General features: G+C 36.9%; 3 long non-coding RNA genes across 3 annotated transcripts in view; all 3 read left to right on the forward strand.

Moving 5' to 3' along the window:
* LOC135309450 (uncharacterized) overlaps positions 1 to 6,964 on the forward strand; it is a 36,147-nt gene extending 29,183 nt beyond the window's left edge. The window contains exons 4-6 of the long non-coding RNA XR_010369716.1: positions 3,234 to 3,365; positions 4,250 to 4,311; positions 5,943 to 6,964. This is a non-coding gene — a long non-coding RNA (uncharacterized LOC135309450). The remainder of the gene's footprint in view (positions 1 to 3,233; positions 3,366 to 4,249; positions 4,312 to 5,942) is intronic.
* A 117-nt stretch (positions 6,965 to 7,081) lies between these two features.
* Positions 7,082 to 14,019, forward strand: LOC135309451 (uncharacterized). Its single transcript, XR_010369717.1, has 3 exons — positions 7,082 to 7,318; positions 13,298 to 13,403; positions 13,493 to 14,019. It is a non-coding gene; the product is annotated as an uncharacterized LOC135309451 (long non-coding RNA).
* A 9,781-nt stretch (positions 14,020 to 23,800) lies between these two features.
* The window catches only part of LOC135308860 (uncharacterized), a 45,877-nt gene continuing 43,743 nt past the window's right edge, over positions 23,801 to 25,934 (forward strand). The window contains exons 1-3 of the long non-coding RNA XR_010369225.1: positions 23,801 to 23,892; positions 24,002 to 24,063; positions 25,639 to 25,772. This is a non-coding gene — a long non-coding RNA (uncharacterized LOC135308860). The remainder of the gene's footprint in view (positions 23,893 to 24,001; positions 24,064 to 25,638; positions 25,773 to 25,934) is intronic.

Below are 25,934 nucleotides of genomic sequence, written 5' to 3' on the forward strand. Positions count from 1 at the left end.
CGAAAGACATTAACATTTTCTGTGGGAAAATGATGCTTTGGGTAAATTTCCTGTCAAGAAAAGCAAATGAAACCATATATTTTAAACCAAAAATAGCAGCTGCTTTTGACTGAGTCATTACTGTAGTGTGGCAAAAGGCAGAGGTCCCAGTAACCAAGTAGCTCCACAGTTCATGCTGTTGATTCCCTTGGGCCTATACGGGAAAGTGCAGCTAGTTCTTTTTATTTCCCACTCCTTCCCAGTGGAACTTGAGTCTCTGCTGGGCTGTCTATCCCATGACAAACCATGCTGTCTTCCTGTAGTTCAGCTACTGCTGCCAATAATGGGATGTAATGCAGGCACACAGCCATGTGCAGTCTGAAATATGGGCTGCCTGGAGAATGTGAGCCATGGAGGATCAGAACTTAACTTAGGACTGTGTAGATGGATGCAGAAATTAATATTGACTCAAAAGCTGGAAATTAATATTAACTGAAAAGTTAAAAGGTTGTCTTTTCAGACAACTATTTTTAAAAAGTTTTGTTCTGAAACAAGTTTTTTTAATATAGCTATTCATTTTCATTCAGAAAAAAACAGTATCAGACTGTGCTATGATATGGAAATTTCATATTTGATCTGCTTAATTTGGGGATAGAGAAAGAAAAAGTAATAGACAACTGTTTTTCCTTGAGAAAAAGAAAATTTTATTCTCTGAGACCCTGGTTTCCCTTTAACACCTGCTGACCAACTTTCTTCTCTGTTCTCTTGTCTTGCTAATGCACTCAAGTGCCTGATCTACAGGCTAGTTTAAGAGTTTTCTAAAGAAAACTAAGAAAAGTCTCATCTTGTTTTCCTCCTGGACTTTCATTCCTGCCTCAGCAAATTCAGTTGCTTAAAGCACTTGTACTTCTGTCTGAACCCAAGGAGCAGAGTGAGCAGGGGTAGGACAGGTAGGATTTTACTTTTTCCATGGTGATTTTAACTTTTTGTACAGTAAGTAACTAATTTCATGTTGTCAGTAATATTCAGGTTGTCTGAGAATAATAAAGTCTTATCCGTATGCGACTGCAGGTCAGTCAGCTATAGTGCCATCTTGCCTTTGCTGCTCAACTAGTGATTTTGACCTTGGTATGAATGGATCATTCACTCAAGTGATGAGAGTTAATTTAGCCTTCATAATAGCCCAGAGCTCAACCTTTTCAGAGCTGCAATTGTTTCAGTGATGCCAAATTATATGCAATCACTGAGTAATATGAACAGTGATCCACTGCTGTGTCTTTGGATGTAGGCCACCAAAATCATTCTCTTCATACTGGTAGAAAGCAGGCTAAAAATTCATTCAGTGCTGCACGTTGTGGAGTGTATGAACTGTGTTGCTGCATAAACAGTATAGTGGGAGAAAATGAAGTTTGGTAATTTTTACCCCATTTTTTTGTTCTATAGCTCTTTTCTCCTTTGAGGGAACTCTATGGGTTCCATTTAAGGGAAACTGCCATTAAATTCTTTCTCTTGGATTCACAAGCTTTTGTATCCTATTGTTAGAGCTTGGGGAGACAGATGAAAATAACTCATTTTTTATGCTTGTCTTCAATTGTGCCTGTCTCTGTAAATTCACATAAGGTGTGAACCAGGGCTTTTTATTCAAAGGAGACTGGGTGAAAAGAGCAGAACACCAAAGGTTTTATTCATAACAAACCTGTGTTCTGAGCAGGCAGATCACAGTGTGTTTTACAGGACTGAGGTCTTTCACAGTGTAACTCATGTAGCTCAGAGCCTGGGCTTAGGATAGAAGTTGTTCTGTCCTCTGGGGTGCTGAGCTGTAGTCCCCGGGCCTGCCCAGGTTCCAGGTCTGTGTGTTTTGCATTTTGCCAGGAAACAGGTTTAGCAAGAAGATCTTCAGAAGCACTGTGACAAAATCTGTGATGTAATTCACACTTACTAATCATTTTCATATAAATTTCTTCTTTAAGATGTTAGAAGTAGTAGTATTTATGTTGGGTAGAATAACGGGGAATTTAGAAGGAACTCTGCAACATTTTTTTCAGAAAAAATTATTGAAGCTGCAGTAGCATGTGAAAATAAACTACGAAATCAGTTAAAACAATTGATTTGATAGATATTGAGACTGCTGAGAATGTTGAAATCTTCAAGGATATAGAAGAATGGTTGGAAATCATCTGAAAGTCTGCAATAACAAGTAGGCATGCAAACCTGTTATGCACAAAATGTATAAAAATTTTAATTTTAAACAAAGGCATAAGTCTTATGGTATAAGTCCAATCTGTGAAACTTTAATGGTTTATAAAATGTAAATGCCAAAATCTAGTGATCTCTAGAAAAAGTAACACTACTTGCCACTATATCAATCTAGTATGGATGTAAGTTTGTTTTCTTTCATCAGTGCAAAAGTTCCCCTGTTGCAAAGGTGGGATTCTGCACGAACCAGCTTTTCAAAATCAGTGCCTTAATATCTTTGCAATGCTCTGTCAGAAAGATTTGTCTTGCAACCATTTAAAGAGCATATATGTGCTTACTTTTATTTCATAGCAAGTGTTATTTAGAAGGACTGTTCTGGGGTCCCCATCCCCTTCCCTCCCCTCAAAAAAATTCCAAAAAACCTTTATTGTTTTTGTTCAGAAGTATCACTTTTTAAATTAAGATGTCCAGGTGCCTGGGAATAAGTCTAATTCATAGTGACTGCCAGTGACTTCTAGGGCCATGAAGACAAGCACTCTGGGCCACCTCCTCATAGCAGCCTGATGAAGGAAGCTGTTCAGGATCCTGCTTTTCACGTTCTTCTCACACAAAAAAGCCATCATGATCAAGGCAATCAGGCCCCAGAGAATTGTTGTTTCCCTGTCCTCCCCAGCCCCTGCATTTCCTGTAGTAAACATAGTGTATTGTGACTGGTTTGGAAGCAGAGTTTTGAAGTATATGTGTGATACTTCAAACATCTAGTAGCTTTCTCACGTGTGGAGTTACAGACTAGCACTCCAAGTGCAGTATCAGACTAGTATTTATCTGTTCTGAATTAAGTTCTGGGAACCAGCAGAAAAGTGTATTTTTGTAATTCACGAGTAAAATTAAAATTGTAAGAAAACAATACCATTATTAGTTTGCAGAAGTTATTTGCTTTGATTAAAAGCACCAATAAATGTGTCTTGGTTCTATAACTGCTCCATTTAGCACTTGACATATAATAGGTTTTTTTCCCCACAGTGTAATATCTCCATTGAAATATAATTATTTTGCAGATTGCTCAACTGAATGCCCTTATAAACATGCTGTTAGGGGAAGTCACCCCTGGTGATCATCAGAACATCATGACAATATGCACAATTGATGTACATGCGAGGGTTGTTGTAGCCACGCTTATAGCCCAGAAGGTAATTTGTTGCAGAGCAATTACACTAATGCATTTTTAAAAGCATAAAATAAAGAATAATTTCATTTGTTGAAAAGATATTCTGGTGGCTTATATGTGGCAATGACAGAATATTTTGATTAAATCAATTTTTGTCTCTTTATGTTTTTTGCTTTAGATTTAGCTAATTACATTTACCAGTTAAAGAATTCACATTTAAAAATATAGATATTTTGTCCAAATATTTTAAAATGTCCATTAAAAATGTACGCTGTAATGTGACAGCAGGTTTCTCATTAATTTGCCTCCTATTACTGATCTTTTAACAGCTAATATAAATCTCATGCTTATTGGAGATAGCTAGAAAGTTTAATATATACAAAATATAAGACAGCAATTGTTTCCAGATAGCTTTTGGATTTTTTCTATAAATAGGTTTTATTTCCCTGTCAGTTTCTGGGGTGGAGTCTCTACTGCTAACCCTTTCCATGCCAGTCTTCTGCACTGCTGGTACCTATTTATAGTAATTTGCTACTCCATCTCCTGACTGTGAGCACTCAGACAGGAAGGAGGTGGTGAGAGGCACCATGCAATGTCTGCTCCCTTATGCATGGTTAGGCAGGTGAGAGAGAGCTGTTCTATCCTCCACTCCTCCTGCCTGCAGCCAGCTGACCTCCAAAGGGGCACAGAGCCCCCAGTTTGAATAAGCAGCTTCATTCCAGAGTCAGACACCTAGAGCTTTTCTGTTTATTCATGAGGAGTAACAAAGGAGAAGAGAAACTATGTAGGAATGAAGTGTGTGTGTAGTGCACATGTGCTCACCCATCCTCTATAGCCATCTTTCTATGTGTGTATTGCATTTTAACATTTACTCACTGTAAAAATCCACCTTTTGGCAACACACAGCTGCCAAGATCAAGGATTATGCTGTTTCTCTGCATTTCCAAACACCCTCCTATCCCACAATGGTAAGTAGTTTATTATTTTGCTTTATTATAGGTCATAATTTTGCTGCAGACCAGACATAGTATTTAGGTTTCTCAGAAATGCAGTCTTTACATAAATGGCCTAAATAAATAGTTCCAGATGAAGACCACAGTGAACTTGTGAAAGTAAAAATTATTTTACTTGAAAGAATAAAATAAAAAAAAAAATCACAGTAAATTATTTTAGTGTGCCATGAAACCTTGTTCAGGACAAAATAGTCTTTTACCCTTTTTACTGGTATTCTGTAAAACTGAGAGAAAAAAAGCAAAGCCAAAAGCGACACGAACAACAAAAAAATCCCTCAACGCTCTTACAGTTGCTGAACAAAATCCATTCTACTGAGCATAATCACTTTGTTGTGGTGTGATGCATAATAGCAGTTGCATCGAAAATTTGCAGCAATTTAAAATATTCTTTTCACTGAAATTGTTTATCCACATTGCCAAAGCCTTTAAGGAAGTACTGATGTTTTTCATATTGTCAGGAGCAGCTGTTTCTATCTGCTGTGGCTGTCTAACCGCTAACTAGGCAGATGGCACACAGTAGCTGAGGTGTGTCTGTTGTGTACAGGATCAACTTTTCTGGCATATAGGAAGCACAGCTGCCATGCTATTATGATGATGATGATCCTTATGTATTGCAGACATTGGAGGCCTTATATAGAGCTGCATGCTTTGAAGGGGTGATTAGGGTCTTTAGTACACTGAATAAGTACTTAAATAATCAAACTGACAAGCTGTGTGAAAATATGGAATCACTATTAATGAGAATTTTGGGTAGGGATCCGGGAACTCTGTAAAAACTGAGTAAAAGTATTTGCCACAGACAGAAACATCTCAATATGATATTGCATGTTATTATCAGTATAAATTCAATATCTACTAGAGACAAATATGTTTGTGAATGAATAAATGTTTTATATCACTAATTCTGGTCAGTTATTCAAAGCACATGCTGTAGAAAATACTGGATGGTGAAAACTAGAGAAGGCTTAAGATTTTTGTCTCAGTTGTCAGAGATTTCACCCATAGAATATTGGAACAAGCAACACTTCTTTTCCTGTGTCTAGCTTATAGTAATTAATATATTATATATACTCTTTTTTCTCTTCAAAAAAAACTACTTCCTTAACATTCTTGTGCACTGGGGTAGCATAAGAGAGCTGGAGGTGATAGTAAGATGTGTCTAGGGCTTAAGGAAGCAATGAAGTGCTGACCAGATGCTGCATTTCCTGTTGATTTAAGGCATTAGTTCATTAGGCTACTAATCAAAACCATGTGCTCTGCTTACAAACCACTTCATACCTGAGTGCTGGAGCATGCACATGCTGTTTCCAGCTAACTGGGACCTGATCCAGGTCAATGCAAAGTCTACCACCAATTAATGCCAACAAGAGAAGAGGTTGTCTGAAAATGCTTGTCCTTCTTATTATTTGTGTCTTCACATAGCTCAGCTGAAAATATTTTAGCCAGAAATATTGAATTATTGTATCTTCTGTATCTTGTTAGGGGAGTTTATGTTCCATAAAGTATCCCCCCTTGCTACAAAATTAAAAAAAATTAAAACAATTAGGAGCTCATCAGGTTGATCTGCATAAATGTTTGTTTTTCAGAACTCCCATTGCTAACCTTTATTCTCTATGGAAAGATGTCAAGGTATTGAGAGACATGGAGATTGATTCATCATTTTAGTCTTGAGTTAGGAGCTGAAACTACTTGAGATAGAGACTGGACAATGTCACCTCAGTAGTGCTTATGCTGACCACTACTGTGTGTAAAGCAAAAATGTCCAACTTCAAAGCTTACAGCAAGGCTTGTTCTTGATGGCAACATAAACAACCTAATAAAATCATATTCTGCAGCTTTTTCTAAAGCGCTGCAACCCTAAAAGCATGAACAAATATAAAATTGTGAGACATGTTTGTTTCTTCAGCTTAATGCAATGCTATCACTCTCCAAGTATAATTTTCTAAGTTTCGTAATAGTTATAAGAGCAATAATTTCCTTGCATGTGATAACAACAGCTGATGAGAAAAGCAGGGAAGTTTGGTCACTTAGACTTCACCAAATGGGAAGAGGGAGATATCAATTATCTCTTAGAAAAGCTGTGGGATCAATGTGTCGGAGAGGTGTACAAGAATAAAAAAGGAGGATGACTCATGGAGGGGAAGGTGGAAAGACAGAGCATCTTGATCAGGAAAGGACAAAAGAAAAAGTCTGATTCCTCAGAAGCCAATGGAGGCAGACCTGCAAGCAAAGTACAAGGTGAGCAGTTTACAGCAATAACAAGAAATACTGCAGGGTTAGAGGATCATGCAGAGATGGTCACAGAAGAAAGCAGAAGTACTGCAGTGCTAAGGGAAAAGGTTTTTACAAAGTCACAGATATCAGAAAGCACATGCAAGACCATCACAAAGGTGAAGAAGATGAAGATCAAGGGCGGAGAAGAGGACTAATGAGCCTGGGAGATTTTGGACAAGCAAGGAGAAGCACTGGTGCCTGCTGCACAGTATATGAAAGAAAAGACATTGATAAATCGAAATGATTTCTTCAAGCAGATGAAAAATATCACTGGGTAGGAAGTGAAGAAATTTGCCTTGATTGCAACCAGAAAAATCTGGTGAGGTAAAATGAAAGGAAAGGAATAGGTGAGTGTTCTTCAAGAGCATTTACATATGGTAAGAAAAGAGATGAAATTCCCATTTTATTTTTTGAGTTAATGCTGGCATATGCTTTTTTCAGGGTAGGATGGTTTTGTGGTTGGATAGTTGGGGAAGCAGAACTATGGATGGAATTATGGAAACCTCCAATGAAAGAAGATGTATGCATAGTGGAATTTATTCATGGAATACCATCATCAAAATTATACTCTTCTGATTGCCTGTGTTCAGTTTTACATACCTGACTCTGGGAGATAGCTTAGTGTAAGAAAAAAAAACTGAACTGAACAACCAACCAAATCAACAAAGACCTTGCAAATTCTACTGAGGTAATTTATTGGCTTTTTTAAGGAAACCATGTATTTTGGAATGAAACCTGCTCTGTGAGTAGCTGTGGTGCTTTCTTTGGGTTCAAACTACCAGCGTGTGTAAGGCTTTTCTCAGATAGCCTTCATGTTTCCTGCTGGGCCATATGAGCTACAAGATCAAAGGTGTCAGCTCACCCTTCCCTAGTGCTGCTTTGTGTTCAGTAGTAATTTCTGGTCTGGCTTTTTTTCACCCCATAGACAGAACTTGCAGACATGGTAGGCACAATTAAGTCCTAGACCCAAAGAATATGTATTATGCATTTTGGCTGACAGTATTTTTCAGTTGATCAAAGTATTTTTTTGCAGAAATTTCAGAAATGTTGACTGTACTTCTGTGAAGTCAGTCTTCTTAGAGTAATTCTGAAGAAAATTTGGCCCTCGACACTCAGATTAAAAATATGGCACAAAGTTTGAACCAAGTCTAACCTGGCAGGATTGAACACTGCATTTCAGTGAGACCAGAAGAATTTTTGTATATAAAGAAGAAACTGAAAATAATCTTCTCACTGTGTCTTATTTTACTGGTACAATATCAGTCCTAATTGTTACTACAAATTCATCATCTATAATAAAAAACCATAGGAAAGAGTAGGCTTCAACAGAAAAAAAAAATGTTTCGAGTCGTAGAGGTTGACATATCTCAATAGCCTTTCTCCTTTTTTGCTTTGTTTCTCAAGCTAAGCAACCAGAAAAGTGAGATAGAATCCATCTGCTGTATATGTATGACCATTTAAAGTTTTGTTTTCTCTTGATTTTATTTATTCAGTATAACAAGAAACATGAAGCCAATGGTAGCAGTGCTCAGGAAATACATGATTGGTATCCTTTGATAGTGAAGTAATAAAATTGGACTGTAGCTTTGCACTTTTCTTCATAAGCCTCTCTTTTGGGATGAAATATTGCTATTCCACAGTCATGAAAGAGATGTTCTCTGCTTCCAAGTTATACCATGCTTTAAAATTTTGTCAAAGTTAAGATGACCATAACAGATATTTTCTTTCTTTACATGCATTGTTTTATGTAACAGATCTCACTTGGGTTTACTTAGTCAGTTATAGTTTTTTACTTTCTAGAGTCGGTAGATTGACCCTGCAAATACTTGAGTATCTTGTTGAGCAGATATGGTCAGCAGGAGAAGGGAAGAAAATATTTGGGCAGAATAACTCACAGATATGAATTCTTCAAGATCTAGTCATTAACTAGCATTCTTTGCCTTTTGTAAATCAATTGAAGAAAGAACTTCTTTATTCTACAACACGAAAAAACCCTAAAGTACACCTGGTGTGAGCTGGCCAGGTGTCATTAGCATCAGAAATAAGGCGATGAATAACAAATTGTGACTTTACTGGATTTTCTCCATCCAATAACTCCATCTCTCTTTCATACTGGGGACCCAGAACAAGAACATGGTACTGCTGTCTTCATCTCACTTCATTTAGTAGTGTCTTGTGCCTCTGTACACTCCTAGTGCTATAAGATTTATCTACCATATAAATATTCACTCTAATTTCTGTCTACGACTAAAATTTCCTTAAATTTGCTCTGCATTTTTATTAAATGGATGTGAGACTTCATAATTTAAAAATTACAGCAGTTAATCCCTTCTGCTAAGAAAAATATGTAATAGTTCAAGACAGTTGTTTAATTTTGTTCAAGAATTTTTGAAATGAAAACAAGGGTAATCATCCCCTACCAAAGCAGCCCTAAAGTTGTCATGACTTATATCAAGACCAGTAAAACAGGGAAATCAACTATGGCATTGCCTTAAATTCAGAAGAACTGCAACTCCCTTTTTATAGTAAGACAACATACAAAATCTCATCAGCAACAGTGCATATATAAATTAAGAATATACATTCCTAATTTAATTATGTAAAGAAAATTCTGCAGGCAAGGACAGAATTGTGTATAATGCCACAATTCTCTTTTTGCTAGTGATGCACTTCACGTAATTCATTCTGATTTGAATTTTGATGATTTTTAAAACAAAGTGTTCTCTCTAGGGCAGGGGTAGTGATTAATTTTACCAGTGGTTTTGGTACCTGAATTATTGTTGTTTTTACATGATGTTGCTCTTGTGCCCTTTAGTCTCTCCTATTGTGTGCTCTCCTGCGATCAGGTCTGCTTGTCTAGCATATTTCAATATACTATATGTAATAGCCATTAAGGTCTTTTCCAACTGAAATGTTTCTATGATTCTATGCTTGTGTGGATCTCTGGGGTTAGCCTCATAAAGGCAGGCTACTTTCCAATCTCTCTAGAATAGCCTGTTTCTAAAGTAAATAAGTCCCTTGAAAGGCACAGCGGAGCCCTCTTTAGAAAGGTGGACTTCTCACTTTCTACCTCAGTGAATGGAAAAGTATCCCTTTGTCTATCATGGATCAGAAAAGATGAGATGTGCCATTGGAGTTTTTCTGCTGACAGGGTTATCCTTCTAACATGTGTACCAACAAAAGTGCCTATAGTAGTTCCTGAAATCTTTGTGAATCAAATGGACTATGTTTAAAACACTCCACAGAAAAGGGTATCTTGTTGTTCTGGGCCCTCATCACTTCAGCTGGCTCTTTTTCTCTTTTATTATTGCTAGTTTGAAGTATCTATAAAGGTTTATGGCAAACTGGAGTACGGGAATGCTTTTATGAACTCAGTTGCATCTCTGTAGATTTGCTTTCTGTTGTGGTACTTTGAGTTAAGACACTGCAGGATGGGCTTTGGCCAAAGAATAAAGTTAAATTAGCAATAAAGTGATTTTTCAAGCTTATTTTTGTGTTATCCTATGGCACAGTAACCTTTTTTTGATTTTTTGAGGGAGACCACTGAATTGGAAATGGCAGGTTTTCATAGTAGTAAATCCAGGGGAAAAAAATAAAAAGGAAAAAAAAAAGTCTTCCAGAAAATATCAAAACTCTCTTTTGGTGGATACAAAACCCTCTCTCTTCTCCTCTCCCTTTTTTTTTTTAATGGATTATAGCACTGGGCCTTAAGGTACTCCCAATAAAAAACAGGCAAAGGCTAGAGCTGAAGGTCAAGAAACTGACATGAAGACAGTTTGGTAGATAGATCTGAGATAACTGAAATTTAAGATATAATATTCCATTGCAAAACAGGCTGAAGAAGACTGGAAGGGAGCTAAAATGATTAAGATTTTAAACTATATGAGACTGTGTGGCAGAGAAAAAAAATTTTAACTTAAAAAACGAGGGTATTTTCTTCCCCTAAAAGTACCTGAAAAATATATACATACATGAAAAATGGTATAAAATAGTAAAGCATTGCTGGTTTATTAGAGGTTTTTTTCCTAACTATCCCAAGAGAGATTTACCACAAATTCTCCTCTATGTATATGCTAAACTTGGGTTTCAATACCTTTCTCATTTTATTGAATCATGATTCTAGGAAAGCATATAGGCCTCCTTTTTTGAAAATTGCTTGATGTAAAATCAGTCTTACATGCTTATAAAATTCTGAAACATTTATAGTTTTTTAATCTTGAGCAAGAAAACATTTATTGATCTGTGAACTACTAATGGGGTTTTCTTAATCTTATCTGTTTTATTGCTAGCATTAGCAACTTGTTTCCTGTGCATTTTTAAGTCTGAAAATGTCCATGTCCAAAGACTGCTATAAAACACTGTGACTGCTTATAGATATGTTATTAACTTGTCACTGACATTAAGCCACTAATGTGTTGATTGATCTATGGATTAGGCACAAATTCTCATCATCAGCAACACAGTGAGAGGATGGTGCCAGTACAACTCTGTCTCACACGTTCATATTTCCTTTTCTTCCTGCAAAGCTTATACAATGGTGATTTCAGGCTTTTGTCAGAAGAGCTGCAAATTCAAGGAGACTCATGAGAATATGCAGAGATAGATTAACTTTGTATTGTATCTATATGGGTGCTGGAGGAAAAAATTAAACTTTTTGGTAATGCTGGTGCTAGGCAAGTATACTAAAGAATTTGGGGGGCAGGGCAGTATTCATTAGAAATGGATTATAGAGTATTCCCAGCATATTCAGAAGCAAGAATGTGAGAAATACTCTTAGCATTGTACTTGAATGCCAGCAGCACTAAGAGAGAAAGCAGGCAAGTCATTAGTGTAGACTCCTGTATAAGCTCAAGTCTTGATTATCTCTTTCCAGTACCTTCAGAGAGTAGAGGAGAGAAGACTGCTAAAAGACCTGTCCTTTCTGACAGAGCTTGGGTGCACAGTTATATCGATTTACCTGGCCTCTTCCAAAGGCAGAACTGGCATCCCTTCTCCAGTCCCTGTCCTTACTAGTCTTTCTGTTCTTTCCTTTTTTCTTAACTCTCTGTTTTTGTAAGTGCAATACTTGAAGTCCCTCCTGGTGCCAAGAGCCAAGGATGTCTCAGGTGTGAGGGTACTGGGTCTTCTCCCTTGCTTCCTGGCAGTGATAACATTGTGAAGCAGCTGTGGGCAGTGAGAAGATTCTTCTCAGTTTCTTCCTTCTTTACAAAAATTCTGGTCACAGTGAAATGCAGTGTTCAATCCTACCAGGCTATACTTGGTTCAAGCTTTGTGTCACATTTTTAATCTGAGTGCTCAGGGCCAAATTCAGAACAAATCTAATCAGATGCGTCTCCTTGCTAAATAAAGCTGTCTTGTTCTCTGTAAGTTTGATTTTCATACGAAGCCTTTGGCTTTATGACTGCATGAGTGCAAGTTTCCTATGCATGTGGCATTGCCTGATGCTCAGATGAGAACATCATGTCAGACATGTTTAATCATAACAGTGTTTATTCCTTTTACTCAGAATGTACCCTCTTCATGACGAATGTATGTAAATGCTGAGATAAAAATAGCATTTGACAAGATAGTTGGATATGTTTCATTTTATTAACACATTAGTCAACTTATTCTGCTGAAAGTAATATGTGAATAGTAGATACGTGTAAGATTAGCATAATTTTTCCAGTCAACATTTGTTCTGTGAGGTTTTTGATTACATTATTTTAATTAAGCAATAAGTCATGACAAGTACAGGATTTCATGGTGAGTATAGTGCTCCTAACAAGGTATTATAAAGCATGTGGCTGAAAGCTGAATGATTTTAACCATTCAAAATGTGCATTAATAATTCCATGAGACTGACTAGAGTGCCCTTTGGTTTCTTTAATTGAGTATATATTGTGGAACAACAAAAGCATTTACTGGACATAGTTGCTAGGCAGACTCTGCATTTGGACAGTGAAAAGCTCCATTTGTGTTCTAAAGCCTTCTGTGCTGCCTCTGCAATTAGTTTGCTTATGAAACCACACTGTAACTTTTAAATAGATTGATCATTTGACTCTGAAGGAAGCCAAATTATCTGTCTGGGATTGCACAACGTAGTAGGTGCCCCATGTCAGAAATAATGAAGATAAATGAAATTATGGACTCAAAGTCCATATTTTCTAAATAAAGCTTGCCAGTCAGAGGTTGGGAAACTGAAAATGTTTCATTTCTTTGTACCTGTCCAATGGAAACCAAAGAAGAATCCTGAACCAGAAATGCTTTTTATGTAACTTACTTTGCATCAGACTTGAGACATAAAGTAATAAAATGCTGGGGTTAACAAATGTCTGTTTATTTCAAATAGTCATTACATATTTTTTTGCGCTTCCACTTAAAGATACAAAGTAATTTCAATTTCTGTGGCCAGGGTCTCAAAGTAATTAAATGTCTTTGTTGTTATTGTTGTTCTTGAAACAAAAGGACTGAAGTAACCTGGAGATTGTAAACCTGTGTTGGGTTTTTATATTACTTTCTGGATACTTAAATAAGAACATGCAGATGATGATTTCTAGACCTATGAGCATCTAAATCCTCACAATGTCATAAAACGTTTCCTTTTTGTTATTGTTCACTAGTCCTACCTATTTTCAATAACCGTTTAATGAGGTAAATGAAAGACGATGTCTTTGCCTCCTTCCAGAATCCATCCTCTCATAGGCACGTGATTCTATGATACAAGAATACCTTCCTTCCTCCTCCTAGCAGCCTGAATAACTCAATGGAATACATCTTGAGATAGTCCTGAGGTATCCATTATTCTTTTTCCATGTAACAACTTCCTTTTTTAATGTGTGTGTCTGTCATTAATTGAAATGTTAATATTTTTTAAATTCAGGTCTCTTCAGAGAACAAGCAAAGTGATGAAGTATATTGTTATATTGCCTAACTGATTTGCTTATGCTGGATATAAACTGTTTCAGGAGAATTTTCCAGATATTGTATAAGAGCAGATTGGGCTACAGAGCTTGGTATGAAGAAGGACCAAGCCTTAGCTTGAAATTCCTTACAGAGTCTACAAAGGACTAAAACATTAGAGTTGGCTTGGACTTGTGTTTTGTTGGTTTGGTTGGCTTTTTTTGAGGAGTTGCAACTTCTGATATCTTGGACGGTATATCACCAGAGGTGACATGCTGTATATGACAACAGAGGAAAGGGAACCAGAATCTCAATGTCTGGTCCTGTGAGAGATTGAAATCTCCTGTCTGAATATAAGTGGAATGATAAGGAGAAAGTGGTTGCTCTTGGAATCCAAATGTGTGTGCTTCAAGTGATAAAAACCTCAAGAACTACTGCTTAAATCAATCTTTGCCATTTGTTATCATCTAAATCCTAGGAGTCCTGTTTGCAGAAAGCTAGGCTTTCAACAGAGGTTTTTTTTTTTTCCCTGTATTAACCTTAGTAGTGAGTGTGAAGGTGATTCACTGTTCTTATATACCTACAGGTAATATGAGTATGATGAAATAGGGTTAAAAAATGTCATGAGATTTGATAAGCATTCATACATTTTATCTGACTTGGGGCATTGAATCCATGGAAACATTGGCTTTTATACATAATTTTCTCATTCACAAAATTAAGTAATTACATCCTGGGAGAAAAGCACTGGCATTGAATATACGGCATCCAGACTATGCCACTACAGGTAGCAGATTGAGTTTAACTAGCCATATGGATTGTAATTGTCTAAGTATGATTAATTCATAATGTTTCTTAATTTTATGCCTTATATTATGGTTTGTTACTATAATGTCAGTATTTTCTCTCTCTCTTTTTTTTTTTTTTTGGTTTCTTTTTAATCTAGGTTTTGATGAGAGGCCTCAAGGGAATTTAATCTTATTATGACATTGACTAATGATGTCCTTATATTCCGGGGTCTCATCAATAGCTTGTTCCCCTTTCTGGAAGTTTCATGGAAAAGGGTTCTGAAGTTAGAACAGATGGTGCATCAGTTCATTGCAGAACTCTGTTTTCAGCCAGAGGAAAACTTTATACTGAAGGTGGAAATAATGGTTTTCTGCTTAGCTTATTGTAAATTCTAAATGGGGTGATTGAAGACTGTAATGATCACTGCTGTTTGATGCCTATGAGTTTCAACATCTGGCTAATGCCTTTACTAGCCATAACAGTAAGAAAAGGCACTGTAGACCTTTCTGCTTCTTTCTCTAAAACAGAATATAGCATATGTATATATATATATTTGTAAATACACACAAAGCTTGCATATGACAGTGTGTGTATATATATACTTCGTATGTATAAATCACTGTCTATATTACTATCTGATTTGCACAATACTGAAATTGAATATTACATAACAACATTTCAATGCCAACACCAGGCTTTCTAGTTTTAATACCCAAATTTGATTTCTAGTTTAACAATTGGAATTGAGTTGACCTCCTTATCTACTCTTGCCTACAGATCTAAGCCATTACCCCAAAGGAAATTAGCAAATATATCTTTGCTTCTCATGTAGGTTCCAAGAAGAAAGCATTAGTGGGACTGACAGAGATGGTCTTTGTAAAGGAGACTGAAGATGACTTTGTTCAAAGTGATGGACCTCATTGCCCCAACATTTGTCTTATTGGCTTCTCAGCAGGTCATTCACTAAATCACCAAAGTCACTAGTCTGTTCTGTCACTATGTTGTAACAGACTTGATGGAATATTGTTAACTGGAATTGTGATTAAAAATTAATGTTTTAATGGGAAAATTAAAAAGTTATTTCTCTGCTTATGTTGTTTTGGTTGGTTGTACTTCAACCTAGATAATGAAAACAGTTTAGGAAATTTTATTTTAGAAATGCAGATGGTATTGTCTCAACTTATGCGGCAACTTGGCCTCGTATTCTTGAAACAAATTGCTAAAATCTCTAATGGCATTGTACTTATGTTGTTTTGTTGTTTTGGTTTTATTTAAACAGTCTGACTGTAATGGAAAAAAAAAGTGGAAAGACTGAACTTTAGGCACATGCTGTCAATGCTTTGAATTCAATGGAACCTTAATCACCTTAACAGAGGCTTAAGATGTTTTTCTGAATTTGGGCTGAAACACCTAACAAAACAAACAAAATCCAGTGGTCTGGTCACTCCTTAACATTGTTATTGGGTTTTGCTCCTGAAGATGTGATGCTTTGTAGTTTTTTGCCACAGTTGTGTAGTCAATGAATTATTCAGGCCAGGCTTATAAAGTACCTGTTGATAAAAAGAGTGGTCAAAACATTATACTTTTGAAATAACTATGTGGGAATTTAAAATTATTTTTCTGTATTTCTGCATTCTTTTTAAACTGGCAGTGTATTTGCAACTAATGCTGCCTAGCGTCAGCCACAAGAGGGTATGAAGATATATGCAATGTATTTATCTACATGATCAGATGGAATAGAATGAGGCTTGATAGTAGCTTGGTGATCAAAGGACAATGCTGTTGACAAAATAAAAAAATCAATGATCACAGAACTGTGCTTTCTTTTAGTTGCTAATATTTTTTTTTGCTTTTTTTTATTACAGTGTGAATTGCAAGACATCTTCCTGTACACATAAATTAATTGACTTAATTTCTGTATAATCAAGTTTTATATTGGACTAATACTTTTTCTTCTCTTATTTTCCTCACAGATGCAGTGAAATTCATAACAAAATCCACATATTAATGTTTGACGTATCAATTTCCTTTGCAGGGAGCCAGTAATAGTGGCATCAAATGCCCATTCTTTAGTAAAATAAAAACACTCTATCACTTTCAACATGTTAAGCTCCCTAAACAGACTTTAATGTGATTTATATGTATTGCTGTAACAATCACCAAGGCACATAAAATATAAATCAATACATAGTAAAGCATCTGTGATTTGGTGTGTGGGATTTCTGTTCAACATTTTCTACAGTGCTGGTTAGTTATGCCTTTGTGCCTTCCTCAACAGGACTGTTTTGTCTCACATGGTGACTGCAATGACAGTGATAATTAGCAGAGTTGCAAGTGTTTCTAATTACTTTATATCAGTTTTAGAGAATCCTAAGTAATCGGCAAATTGGACTTGGCTCTCCGAGCTTCTCAATTGGATGGGAAGTAATCAAAGGAGAGTGTCAAAAGTATGGAGAGATGGCTAGTGCTACAAATATGAATAAAACAGCAGGCAGCACTGTTTTGAGTAGCTAGATCAGCTAATCATCCATTTGGTACACCATTCTCAAAAGTGTATCCTCAAAATACCAGGCCAAGTTGCAGAACAGGACCATGCTAGACACCTCCTAGTGTCTGATGATCCACTAACAGAGCAGATGGGAAAAGGGAAGAAGATGGCAATTTGCACCATGGTAGGGCTTAGTAGGGGTTTCATACTCCTTGGCCTATTGACTGCTTTGCCTTCTATTTTTTTACTTTTTTACCACTGCTTCAAGGCTCCAACCTCTGAAAGGCATATGAGGCCTGCTCCCCACCAGGCATACAGCTCACCCTTCTGTCTGCAATCCTGTCTTGCTTAGTCATGCTTTCTGTTATAGAAACACTCAGGTATATTTTATTTTGCAGGTGCTTCCTGGGGAAAAAAAATGGAGGTGCGTTTAATGATGGTTTCTATGGATTTTCATTTGGCATAGGATGAAAGCACTCTAAGGATCAACTGAAGTCTGAGCCAAGGTTATCTCCATAGGTTATTCATCACCATCACGTCTGCTATGCCAGATCTTGCAGTATGATTGCAGAAACTCTCTAGTGCATAGGTTTACTATACTGAGTCCTATTAACATGCATGGCTGTGCTATATTTGAAGATCAGAATATTTTATTGAAATTGCAGTAGGGATGCCTGTCTTATGTCAGGAAGATGTAAGTATTAGGGTAGTTAAATTCTGTCTTTGTGTGTGCTTAAAACATCTAGATTCCTTTTTGGTTCATCTCTTGGATAAAAAAAGAGCACTGCTGCAAAGAACAGGGTTGGGCAAAAACTGCTTTGAGGCGCCTATGCGCACTTCATGATAATATAACTTTGTTTAATTTATCATTCTCCTTATTTCTTCTCCTTGGTTTGTTATGCCAAACCCTTTTAAACCAATACCAGCAACAGAGAAATTCTATTAGAATATATTTCAGGTATTACAAATTCAATGCTAACCTTCTAAATTTTTAATTGTTTCTTTTTCTACTCAGGTTTTCTGCATATGAAACGGTCAAAAGTCAGGAACTTATTCCCAGCTTATAGCCAGGTAAAGAGAAAATGTAACTGTACTTTGGCATTGTTCTTGTCATTAGAAACTGAAGCTGCAGCATAAAAACTACAGCAACTAGAAGTTAATGTCACTTTGAAGCAACATTAGCCTTCAGACTCTGAGTATGGTAAACATTGGGTATTTCTTCATCTTGCAGTGGAGGAGTTGGGAGTCTCTGATATCTTCAAGTAAAATAGGATAAATAAATGATTAACATATTACCTAGCTATGGCTAAAGGAAATCAACTTTCACAGTTCAGCTGAAAGTTTTCACCATAGTGCAAAAAAACTTGTTTTCAACAAGTGTAAAAAAACCTAAGTCTGCCACAATTCATGATAACCCAAAATAGATTGTGCTTAGTGGAGATATTGACCGTATTCAACTGAATCAGTGAACTGTCATGGACAGTTAATGAGGTCAGTGAATTGTTGCTATTACTTCTGTATTACTATTGCTTCTGTGCAGTGTACCCTTTATATCAGTTTTAGAAACGCCTTTATTAATATTGGTGTAATCAAAGTAAGTGTAATCATGATCAGACTGTAATACATGAATAACCACACATACAAAAATGATACATATCATGCTATATAAGCAATTGTCCAATACAGAGCAATCAAATTCATAGCTCAAAAACCATCACTTGTATGGTGGATGTCAAAATGGGAATTCTTCTCTCTCTACATGTATGTTTGGTGTTTTCTGTGAGGTGCCTGTCATTTTAACAAAAGTGACATGCAGAGTAAAGTGGAAAGGTCCTGTTTCAACCTGGGAAGAGGGTGGGGCAGACAGATGAATTGTTCCGTATTTTCTATGAAATCTTAATTGATTAGACGATCACCTTTATTCACCACAGAAAGACTTCTTTCTTTATGATGGATACAACAGCAGGAGAGCAAACTGTTGGAATTGATATACTTTGTTGCTTATCTGAAAGGAGATTTTTTGCCCTAATTTTGCACAATAGTAGAAACTTCCTTTAAATCCCATTTTCCTAACCAGTGCCTAGAATAGCTCTTGTTGTTAGATTCTAAGGACTCTATTGTGGCTTTTAAGCCAGAGCCCGCAGTAGGGGTTTTGGAAGGATGCACCGCCCCCAAGAAACTCCTAGAGGGTTTGTACTTGAGGACAAATCTGATGATAGAATTTAAAAATGGAACAGACCATTGTAGATCATCCAGTCTTCCTATCTGCCAGCACAGGATTTTCCCTCCCAGATATTCTTAATGCATTGTTCAATGTAAAAGTCTCAACTCGGGGAGTTTCCAAAGCTTTGCTTGGAAAATTTTTGCCTCCTTTTTTCCCTCAGAAGTAGGAGGACACAGCAGCAGCCATGACCATGTCTTTTAATATATATCAGTGTGTACTTTGGACTGGCTTCTGCCTGCTGGCTGGTGTGAATAGGGGGCAGATGGATACGACATTTCTCTTTACTGTCTCCAGATGACTTAAAAATACCACGTGATCCCTGTGCCCTAGGAGGAGATTTGGAACTGCCTTAAACCATCACCTGTCCTTTAATGAATGTCTCAGATTTTGTAAAGTGTGATCTAAAGTGTAATTGCTCAGTTCTGTAATGTGGTGCAGTTAATTTGTGTTTCAGTCAGAAAATGTTGTCCTAATTTTCTGGGTGGTGATTACTCTCCCAACCAGTGAAATTGGCTTGAATGTTCCAGTGCATTTTGTTTACTGTTTAAAGGCTGAAAACTCCAGTGTATTATTTCTGTTTTGGAGAATAATAATAGTGCATTCTTCAATCTTCAGTATTGATATAACCATCTTCCAGAAGGATTTTGAGAGATTTCAATTATCAGATATTTGACAATGCTTTTGTAAGTGCTGTTGGAAAGCAGACACTGAATTTTCAGAAGTTATGCAAGTCTTTAGTGTAGATGAACCCCCAATCCTGCAAAAAAAAAATCTTGTTTAACATTGTTGCACGTGAACAGTACTGTCAGATTTATAAATATCAACTCAGAGGTTGATTAACCTATGAGGTAAACATATTAATGCTGAATTATCTTGGCATTTACGCATCAGGCAATGTCTATGAAGTGTCCAGTGTTTTAGATTAATGTAATAAGTGGTGTAAATGGGACTGTTTTGTGGGAGGCATGTAGGAAGTCAGTGTTGTACAAAATCTAATGACTATAACAGTCATAGAAAACCCTGAAGGCATCATGAAGATTAAATTTCCATTGTTGTATGCACCATTGTTCTTTGAGAATCAGTAAATGAAACAATATTTTTTAACCCAAGTGATTGGAGGTTAATATTGAGCAAACAAAATTTAAAAGGATTTTTCCACTTTCAAAATAATGTTTTTAAGCCCTACCTGTCTGCACATTCCTAAGTGGGGAAAAAAAATTTCTCTAACAAAAGACTAGTAAAAAAGTCTTTAGAGGTTGAGAGAAGTTTACAAGCAGAAGGGATAGAAGCAGAGGAAAAGCCACTTAAAATGAGAAGTGGCCCATTTCCTTGATCTCGTGATATATGGTAGACCTGAGAAATTATCAAAATGCTTTTGTTAATGCATATTTTCAAGATATACAAAGAATAATTGTTCAGTTGATAACATTATAGTGTTTTGTAGGAAAAAAGACTGTTTCAGTTGGACACTATGAATCCTGTTCAAACACTGAATATTCTGTTCAAATATTGCAACCACTTAGTAGCATGCAGGTGGCCATGACAATGAGCTCTTGCTTTTTTTGGTCTGCACCAAGTAATGAAAGTATTTCAGTAAGACTTCCAGGGATTGAAATGAGGCATTTTTGGGCAGCGTATTTTTCTGCAGTATCCAGAGGTGATACTGCATATGTGAATACATTTGACTCTGGCTGGAGTTCATAAGTAAAATTACCAGATTAATCAAAGCATCAGGCTAGCTTGCCACAAAAGAAATGTTTAATTTTATATGCTAAAGTATTTTCCATTTTAAAGTACAGACAGACTTAAGGTGGGAAGCCGGATTTCAATATCTAAAGTTCTTTGTCAGTTTAATTAGCTGTTGTCTGGTTTTCTAATAGTTTCAGAATCTGATTTTACATATTACAGTTTGATGGCTGTGGTGCCTGGGAGGAACCACAAAAGAGTACCTCTTCCAAAAATCAGATGAATTTTAGAGCTATTCCTAGAGGCATTTTCCATCTACATCATTGTCCTGCTTAATCTTGTGCCACTTTCAATTTCCAGGTAGAAAAACATGGAGCATTGTATAATTCCTGAACATCATTTCTCTGCAAAACCTCTTTCAGAGTTTATGCCTTTCCACTTCTAAGTAGCAAAGACTTAATAGTTGTCCTGGTCAAGGTGTAAACATAAGGATGCATTTCCATGTCTGTGAAATGGCAGCACAGACAGGATGATTCTTTACCCTTGTATTTCGCAGTTTGCTTGTAGTTTGTTTATTCTTTGCCAAATATTTTGAAGACTGTATGTGCCTACATTTCCCAGCAGTTCGTTCACTACATTTTGCACACTTCTATTCACCCCTGCAGTGACCTCATGGGCTTTCTGCCATCTGCCATTGTTCCTTTATTCTAATGTACGGTGCAGTCTCACGTAATTTATGACTTTGCCTGATATTTAGTAGATAGACAGGATTATTGCCCACAGATGGCTGTGGTTCACAGCCAGAGGCATCTTCACAGAACTAGTGGGAAGAGATTTATTCATGTTACCATGTGACTTCTACTGTAAGCTAATTTTAGCTCTGGGTTTCTCTTGATAAGTTAAAATGAAACAAGAACTCTGGGTAAAAATTATTATTGCCTCAAGTGATGCAGTTTCATTGATTTCTGTTGAGTCATACCTGTATGTCAGGTGTGAAATTAGCTGTCCATTTTTTCATTACTAAAATGAAATATATGGGAGTATATTTTAACTATAATGCATGTGTGCAGTTACAAATATTTCTGGTCTTGCAGCTGTACCTTTGGAGCAGAAAAAACAGAAAAGATTTATAAAGTCATACAGTTGTTGCCAGTAGATGACATTGTCTGCCAGCTTTACATTTTCTCTGCTTCTTTTTATGGGCCACTGGAGTCATATATTCTGTCATTCTCAGTGTGATACTCGGAACATTTCTTTGGCAAAGTCAGGGAGACTGGTGTGTTGAAAGTGAGCCAGCGCAGTCAGGTGGTTTCATTTGTACTTGATTTTGAGACTAGTTCTTGCAGCAGATAGGATATGAAAATTGTATTGTATCTTTTTGGTGTGTTTGTTTCATTGCTAGTGAAATAGTTGCTGCTGGGAAATTTAAGAAATCTAATTAGTAATAAATACACTGAGTTTAATCAGTGGCTTTTCTAATATCTGCAAATTCTATTCAGCATAGTGCAGCCTTAAGTGGGTCTATGTTATAACATTGCAACTGCCAGTAAGCAAATTAAAATGCCTACATATTTCCTTCTGCTGTAGTCTGAAGCAGAAATTCCTAGCCTCCAGATTGTAATCTATAGGGCGTTTATAAGCAGTTGAGTTTGAGGGGAATGGTGCTTGAAACAAAAGCCATCTGGAATACACATTTAAGTTTCTGCTACAGGAGAGCTAGGAACAGAAGCAGACGTAGGAAAATGCTGCATTCTCACCCTGCAAGGTGCTAAGCATCCTTTCCATTTCACTAGGAAGTCAGTGGGAATTAGGAGCACTCAGCACTTTCGGCTTCATGTAATTCAGGAATGTCATATGTAGTTAAATATGTTAAACAAAAAGGTGAAGTAAGTAAATATGCTAGGTGAGGTTCTGCCAGCAGTTATTGATGACAGCATCAATATAAATTCCCACTATTTGCCTTTCCTCCTTTTGTTATTATCACAAAGATGATGTTGGCAGTATTTTTAAAGTTTTGCTTTTTTGTGTTGAAGCTAATCTGGACTGACACTCATGAAGAGCACATCGAATTATACTTTCTGACATGTATGTTCCCTCTCTTTTGATAGTGCAACTTTAAAGCCATTACACTCCTTTCTCAAAATGGGACAGTATGGGTAACAGTAAGAACAGAATTTCAGTTCTGCTTCTTATTGTGCGGCCTGGTTTTCAAATATGCTTGTTATGGATGAGAGAAGAGTAAAGGGAGCATGCTTGCATGTGGAGCATTTGCAGTTGTTTGCTTTGACAGTATGAACTCAACACTGTTTATGTCCTTCTGTGGTCATTAAAGTTGAGCTGGTATAGAAAAGAATGCAGTACATGTGCCACTGGAGACTATAAGGCTTGTGTAGGTGGGTCAGCACATCTGAGTTCACTGTTTCAGGTGCAACACCTGCAGGATTTAATCCTATGGAAAAGTATCTCCCCACCCTTTACTAAAGACATTTCTAGAAGGTACAAGCTAATTTAAGATTTGACATGTCAAGATGCAGAGAAAAGTCATTGACACAGCAGGTGCATTTAAATATGACTGTCTAATTATACAGTGATGCAAGTTTGCTCCCAAGAAACTAAATGTACAGTGCCATGGCAAACATGGTATCTGCCTGTCATGCTGTTAAATAGAAAAGCAGTATTTGGCAGTAAGGCACATTTCATGTATGAAATCATAAAAATCATGGTGTGGTAAACATCTGATCATACTCATTCTTAGTCAAGTACTGTGCTGGTTTCAGCTGGGGTGGAGCTAATTTTCATCACAGTAGCTGGTACGTGGTTATGTTTTGGTGTTGTGCTAAACACAGAGCTGATAATATAGTGATAATATAGGTGGCTTTTTTTTTATTGCTGAGCAGGGTTTATACAGGGCCAAGGCATTTTCTGCTTTTTGTACTACCCCAGTGGTGAGGGTGATGGGGGTTTGTGGGAGGCTGGGAGATGACACAGCCGGGGCAGGTGACCCCAACTGACCAATAGCAAGGGATATTCCAGACCACGCACCATCTGCCCAGTATATAAAGTGGGGGGAAGAAGAAGGAACTGGGGACATTGGGAGTGATGGCATTTGTATTCCCAAGTCAGTGTTGCATGTGGTGAGGTCCTGTTGTCCTGGAGGTGGCTGTACTCCTGCCTGCCCATTGGAAGCAGTGAAGTAATCCCATGTTTTTCTTTGCTTGTGTGCACAGCCTTTGCTTTTCCTATTGAACTGTCTGTAATCTCTGCCCATGAATTCTCTTTTACCCTTCTGATTGTCTTCGCAGTCCTGCTGTCATGTGAGTGACTGTGTGGGGTTTGGCTGCTGGCTGGGGTTAAACCACAAGAGGTATGTACACTTATTTCCCTTCTGCAGACTTGGGGGTTTGCCACAGAGTTTGTTACAGAGAAATGTAACTTCTGAAACTTGAGTAGATGTTTTAAGATTTGATTTCAAGTTAGTTTTGGTTTGAAAGTTGTGCAGTAGAATTCTGAATCAGTTTTAAATTGACCATAATAGCAGAGGATAACAGAGCAATGTTGTTCTGCAGCTACTGCCAGTCTAATTCTGGCACATGGAGAAGTTCACTGGTGGCTAAATCTAAACAGAGCCTGGAGCCTTATTGTGTGCTGGGGGTGTGAGGAAAGTAGTTTGCAAACATGGTCCTGGCTTGAGGGCATCTTTCAGTGATGGAAGTGTTTTCTTGCTCTTTTCACATGCCCTATATCAAAATTCTTTGTTTCAGTTGGCAGTTCTGCCCTAGACAAATGATGCTTTATCTCTATCAGTTGCTGAAGTCTAGGCAGGCAAGCAAATATAAAGGAATGAGAAACACAATAAAAATATTATCTCAAATTATAATCAGACAGTAATTGTTGTTACCTATGGAGAAAATCTAAGTAGTAAATGAGAGTTATTGCATCTTAAATGGATTGTGTTATTTCTTAATTTACTTGCACAGTGAAGTACAGGCATTCACAACCCTTACATGCCAAATGCTACAGAATAAGATTGTGGTAGGTTTGTTCTTTCCATCTTTTGCTCAGTATCCAGTTCAGTACTCACATTTACAAATTTTAGCTGTAAAAATTTTAGCTAGTAGAGTTGACTCTGCAATGTTGACATCATTCAGAATTTCAATTATTGAACCCAATAATCAATTAATGTTTTGAGATAATATGTATTCCCCAAAAAGCCATTACAAAATGCACTACATTTTCTTAGCACTCTCTGAAATACCCCTGCTGAGAAATAAAATGTTCCTGCAATGTACACATTCTGTCTAAGACTACCTAATTAATGACTATAAATGCCATCTTCTCTTAGTCATGATGGAGAAAGGTTATTTGTTTTGAGCCCAAAAACATTTACTGAATGACAAAATAGATATTCAAAGCAATCCAGAACAAAGACAGTGAACACTGTATAATAAAGAAGATGAACATTCATGGTGAATCTTTTAATATCTGAGTTTGAGATCTATCTTCAGTGAGATCCCTTGGTGTTCTTGTATCAATCAACTAGACAAAAATTGCAAAGTGAAGGGTGTGACTCATGTGCTCACTGGTATATTCAGCCAAAATTACAGAGCTGAGCAGATCCCATAATTTCTGGTTTTCCAGCACTGTCTCTGGCTCCCAGTATCGTTTCATCATCACCACTCTGCCAAGAATCGCTACATTCAGCAGTCACTAAAATATCATATATGCAGAAACCATTCATCAACCTCAGACTTAGCTTATACAGGTTTTTATTTAGGGCAAACATCAATCCCATCTCATTTCTGTTGCCCATATCCCTTTATACATTCACTCTCTAAGATTCTGCTGCCATCTGTAGCCAGTACTTAAGCCACAAATTAATTTGAGCCAAGACACTTCCTCTGGGAGAGAAAAAAATTTTCCTCTGTTTTTTTCATGTTAGTCATAGTCTGAAGAGTCTGTCCTGGAAGATCTACAGAGATGGAAAAGGGACTTGATATCCAAAGATGGAAATGGATGGTGAAAACTGACGCTCTGATGAACAAGAAATACAACAGATGGTTATTACGTGACCTGGTATAAGTTATGTCTTTATTCTCATGCATTTTTCTGTTTTATATTCAGTGTTGTTTTCCCTCCTTGAAAAATTACTATCTCTGTACTGACATCAGTTCTTAAAAATTATGTTTTAATTTGCTAGGATTGTCTTGCAGACTGCTACAGATTCTCCCTAATTCT

This window comes from Passer domesticus, chromosome 10 (assembly GCF_036417665.1).
Source record: "Passer domesticus isolate bPasDom1 chromosome 10, bPasDom1.hap1, whole genome shotgun sequence".
Classification (NCBI taxonomy): domain Eukaryota; kingdom Metazoa; phylum Chordata; class Aves; order Passeriformes; family Passeridae; genus Passer; species Passer domesticus.